The following is a 5,739-nucleotide window of genomic DNA, read 5'->3' on the forward strand; positions in this document are numbered from 1 at the left end:
TGAAGTAATGGATCATGAATTCCCCGAAGGATTCAAACCCGTCAACATTGAATCATACGACGGAACAACCGATCCCACGGTATGGATAGATGATTTTATCCTCCACATCCATATGGCCCGTGGGGATGACCTCCACACCATTAAATGCCTCCCACTAAATCTAAAAGGGCCAGCTCGGCACTGGTTAAACAGCCTGCTTGAAAATTCCATAGGCAGCTAGGAGGACTTGGAGGAGGCCTTCCTCAACAACTTCCTAGGAACATATGTCCGGTCACCGGATGCCGATGACCTAAGTCACATTGTCCAGCAGCCCGGAGAGTCAGCCAGGAAGCTCTGGACTCGGTTCTTAGTCAAAAAGAACCAAATCGTTGACTGTCCGGACGCAGAAGCCGTTGCGGCTTTCAGACACAGTGTCCGGGATGAATGGCATGCACCGCACCTCGGTCAAGAAGGACCTAAATCCATGACAGCCCTGACTGCTCTGATGACCCACTTTTGCACGGGAGAAGACAGCTGGCTCGCTCGTAGAAGCAACACCGCCAGCGACCCGGGCACTTCCGAAATCCGAGACGGCAACGGCAAGCCACGACGAAGCAAATACAACAGTCGCAATGATAACGAAAGATCACGCGACATAGCGGTCAACGCCGGATTCAGCAACCTCAAGCCCGGTCAACGGAAGAAGCCATTCAAGGCAAACCGAGACGAACCATCCAACCTAGACAGGATATTGGACCGACCCTGCCAGATTCATGGCCACCTCGATAAACCAGCTAATCATACTAACAGAAACTGCTGGGTCTTTAGACAGGCTGGCAAGCTCAACGCCGAACACAAGGGGAAGAGGCCGCCAGGCGATAGGGACGATGGAGAGGTTCACCAACGAAATAGTGGGGGCCAGAAGCAATTTCCACCCAAGGATCAACTACTCCCGGAGCGAAAATAGCAGTCCGGCTTCCGCTGCCCACCTCGTACACCTGCAAAATTTGTGCCGCGCATACATCACTACGCACTCAAGATACCATGGGCATTGGCGGAAGCACAGTACGGACAAGCCTGCAAGCATCCCCGTAACATTTTTTATCCATTTTCTTTTTATTTCTTCTTTCACTATCCCTTAAAAACAGGTGACGAACAGGACAAACATCTGAAATCGGCGCTATCAGAGTCCGGATCCGTACACTCACCGAAGGGGTATTTCCATCAAGGATTCCCCCCGCTGAGGACTGGCGGCGCAGACGTGCGACAGGAGGTCCAAAATAACTTTTTGTAAACCGCACTCTCTATTTTGAGCCTGGACTATGCCTGTTCCTCCGCCTCCAACCCCGAGCATGTCAAATAGCCGGGAGGATGGCTTATATATATATATATATAATAAGTAATCATTGGCATATCGCTCAGCTCCGAGTAAACAGTATCCGAATTAATCATTCGTGTTGTTTCGCCACTGAATACGGCTCCCGTGGTTGTCTCACAGATATACCTTGGCATACCTTGCCAGGGGCTCGGTATGGGAACAAATGAGTTTCCAGCAAAAGCCCGAACAGCTCTACAACGTACTTCGGTGTCGCAAGTTTGGCCTTATATGCATCAGCTCCGAATCATTGTCTTGGGTCAATAGTTGGGTTGCCCGGCTCTTGTGCTTGCTACCCTACGTTCCGCTCTATCGGCTAGGGTAGTGCTACCACTTGAGCACTGTGTTGGTTTTCCCTTGAAGAGGAAAGGGTGATGCAGTAAAGTAGCGTAAGTATTTCCCTCAGTTTTTGAGAACCAAGGTATCAATCCAGTAGGAGGCCACGCTCAAGTCCCTCGTACCTACACAAACAAATAAAAACCTCGCAACGAACGCAATAAAGGGGTTGTCAATCCGTTCACGGTCACTTACGAAAGTGAGATCTGATAGATATGATAAGATAATATTTTTGGTATTTTTATAATAGAGATGCAAAGTAAAATAAAAGGCAATAAAAGTAGCTAAGTATTGGAAGATTAATATGATGGAAAATAGACCCGGGGGCCATAGGTTTCACTAGTGGCTTCTCTCAAGAGCACAAGTATTATGGTGGGTGAACAAATTACTGTTCAGCAATTGATAGAATTGAGCATAGTTATGAGAATATCTAGGTATCAAAATGTATATAGGCATCACGTCTGCGACAAGTAGACCGACTCCTGCCTGCATCTACTACTATTACTACACCATCGACCGCTATCCAGCATGCATCTAGAGTATTAAGTTCAAAAGAACAGAGTAATGCTTTAAGTAAGATGACATGAAGTAGAGGGATAAACTCATGCAATATGATATAAACCTCATCTTGTTATCCTCGATGGCAACAATACAATACGTGCCTTGCTGCCCCTACTGTCACTGGGAAAGGACACCGCAAGATTGAACCCAAAGCTAAGCACTTCTCCCATTGCAAGAAAGATCAATCTAGTAGGCCAAACCAAACTGATAATTCAAAGAGACTTGTAAAGATAACCAATCATACATAAAAGAATTCAGAGAAGATTCAAATATTGTTCATAGATAAACTTGATCATAAACCCACAATTCATCGGTCTCAACAAACACACCGCAAAAGAAGATTACATCAAATAGATCTCCGCTAGAATCATGGAGAACTTTGTATTGAGATCCAAAGAGAGAGAAGAAGCCATCTAGCTAATAACTATGGACCCGAAGGTCTGAGGTAAACTACTCACACATCATCGGAGAGGCTATGGTGTTAATGTAGAAGCCCTCCGTGATCAATGCCCCCTCCGGCAGGATGCCGGAAAAGGCCCCAAGATGGGATCTCACGGGTATAGAAGGTTGTAGCGGTGGAATTAGGTTTTCGTGGATGCTTCTGTTGGTTTGGGGGTGCGTAGGTATATATAGGAGGAAGAAGTACGTCGGTGGAGCAACGTGGGCCCCACGAGGGTGGAGGGCGCGCCCAGGGGGGTAGGCGCGCTCCCCTACCTCGTGCCCTCCTGGTTGCTTTCTTGACGTAGGGTCCAAGTCCTCTGGATCACGTTTGTTCCAAAAATCACGTTCCCGAAGGTTTCATTCCGTTTGGACTCCGTTTGATATTCTTTTTCTGCGAAACTCTGAAATAGGCAAAAAACAGCAATTTGGGCTGGGCCTCCGGTTAATAGGTTAGTCCCAAAAATAATATAAAATTGTATAACAAAGCCCATTAATCATACGAAATAGAATATAATATAGCATGAAGCGATCAAAAATTATAGATATGTTGGAGACGTATCAAGCATCCCCAAGCTTAATTCCTGCTCGTCCTCGAGTAGGTAAATGATAAAAACAGAATTTTTGATGCGGAATGCTACTTGGCATAATTTTTTAATGTAACACTCTTAATTGTGGTATGAATATTCATATCCGAAAGATTCAAGATAAAAGTTTAATATTGACATAAAAGCGATAATACTTCAAGCATACTAACTAAGAAATTATGTCTTCTCAAAATAACATGGCCAAAGAAAGTTCATCCCTACAAAATCATATGGTTTAGTCATGCTCCATCTTCGTGACACAAGAATGCTCTCATCATGCACAACCCCGATGACAAGCCAAGCAATTGTTTCATACTTTAGTAATCTGAAACTTTTTCAACCTTCACGCAATACATGAACGTGAGCCATGGATATAGCACTATGGGTGGAATAGAATATAATGATGGGGGTTATGTGGAGAAGACAAAAAAGGAGAAAGTCTCACATCAACGCGGCTAATCAACGGGCTATGGAGATGCCCGTCGATTGATGTTAATGCAGAGAGTAGGGATTGCCATGCAACGGATGCACTAGAGCTATAAATGCATGAAAGCTCAACAAAAGAAACTAAGTGGGTGTGCATCCAACTTGCTTGCTCACAAAGACCTAGGGCATTTGAGGAAGCCCATTGTTGGAATATACAAGCCAAGTTCTATAATGAAAAATTCCCACTAGTATATGAAAGTGACAAACAAGAGACTCTCTATCATGAAAATCATGGTGCTACTTTGAAGCACAAGTGTGGAAAAAAAGGATAGTAGCATTGTCCCTTTTTATTTTCTTTTTTTTGGGCCTTCTTATTTTTTTGGCCTTTCTTCTTTTTTTGGGACAATGCTCTATGAATGATGATCATCACACTTCTATTTATTTACAACTCAATGATTACAACTCGATACTAGAACAAAGTATGACTCTATATGAATGCCTGCGGCGGTATACCGGGATAGCAATGAATCAAGAGTGACATGTATGAAAGAATTATGAACGGTGGCTTTGCCACAAATACGATGTCAACTACATGATCATGCAAAGCAATATGACAATGATGAACGTGTCATGATCAACGGAATGGTGGAAAGTTGCATGGCAATATATCTCGGAATGGCTATGGAAATGCCATAATAGGTAGGTATGGTGGCTGTTTTGAGGAAGATATAAGGAGGTTTGTCTGTGAAAGAGCGTATCATATCACGGGGTTTGGATGCACCGGCGATGTTTGCACCAACTCTCAATGTGAGAAAGGGCAATGCACGGTACCGAAGAGGCTAGCAATGATGGAATGGTAAGAGTGCGTATAATCCATGGACTCAACATTAGTCATAAAGAACTCACATACTTATTGCACAAATCTACAAGTCATCAAAAACCAAGCCCTACGCGCATGCTCCTAGGGGGATAGATTGGTAGGAAAAGACCATCGCTCATCCCCGACCGCCACTCATAAGGAAGACAATCAAAGAACACCTCATGTGTAAAATTTGTTACATAACGTTTACCATACGTGCATGCTACGGGACTTGCAAACTTCAACACAAGTATTTCTCAATTTCACAACTACTCAACTAGCACAACTTTAATATCACTACCTCCATATCTCAAAACAATCATCAATCATCAAACTTCTCTTAGTATTCAGCGCACTCATAAGAAAGTTTTTTACTAGTCTTGAATACTTAGCATATTAGGATTAATTTTCCTACTTAAGCAAATTACCATGCTGTTTAAGACTCTCAAAATACTATAAGTGAAGCATGAGAGAATAATAGTTTCTATAAAGCAAATCCACCGTCGTGCTCTAAAAGATATAAGTGAAGCACTAGAGCAAAAACTATATAGCTCAAAAGATATAAGTGAAGCGCATAGAGTATTCTAATAAATTCTGAATCATGTGTGTTTCTCTCAAAAGGTGTGTACAGCAAAGATGATTGTGGTAAACTAAAAAGCAAAGACTCAAATCATACAATACGCTCCAAGCAAAAAACTTATCATGTGGTGAATAAAAATATAGCTCCAAGTAAAGTTACCGATGGAAGTAGACGAAAGAGGGGATGCCTTCCAGGGCATCCCCAAGCTTTGGCTTTTTGGTATCCTTAGATTATCTTGGGGTGCCATGGGCATCCCCAAGCTTAGGCTCTTGCCACTCCTTGTTCCATAATACATCAAATCTTTTACCCAAAACTTGCAAACTTCACAACACAAAACTTAACAGAAAATCTCGTGAGCTCCGTTAGCGAAAGAAAACAAAACACCACTTCATGGTACTGTAATGAACTCATTATTTATTTATATTGCTGTTAAACCTACTGTATTCCAACTTCCCTATGGTTTATAAACTATTTTACTAGCCATAGATTCATCAAAATAAGCAAACAACACACGAAAAACAGAATCTGTCAAAAACAGAACAGTCTGTAGTAATCTGTAACTAACGCAAACTTCTGGAACTCAAAAAATTCAGCCAAA

The sequence above is a fragment of the Triticum aestivum genome, chromosome 5D (assembly GCF_018294505.1).
Source record: "Triticum aestivum cultivar Chinese Spring chromosome 5D, IWGSC CS RefSeq v2.1, whole genome shotgun sequence".
NCBI lineage: Eukaryota > Viridiplantae > Streptophyta > Magnoliopsida > Poales > Poaceae > Triticum > Triticum aestivum.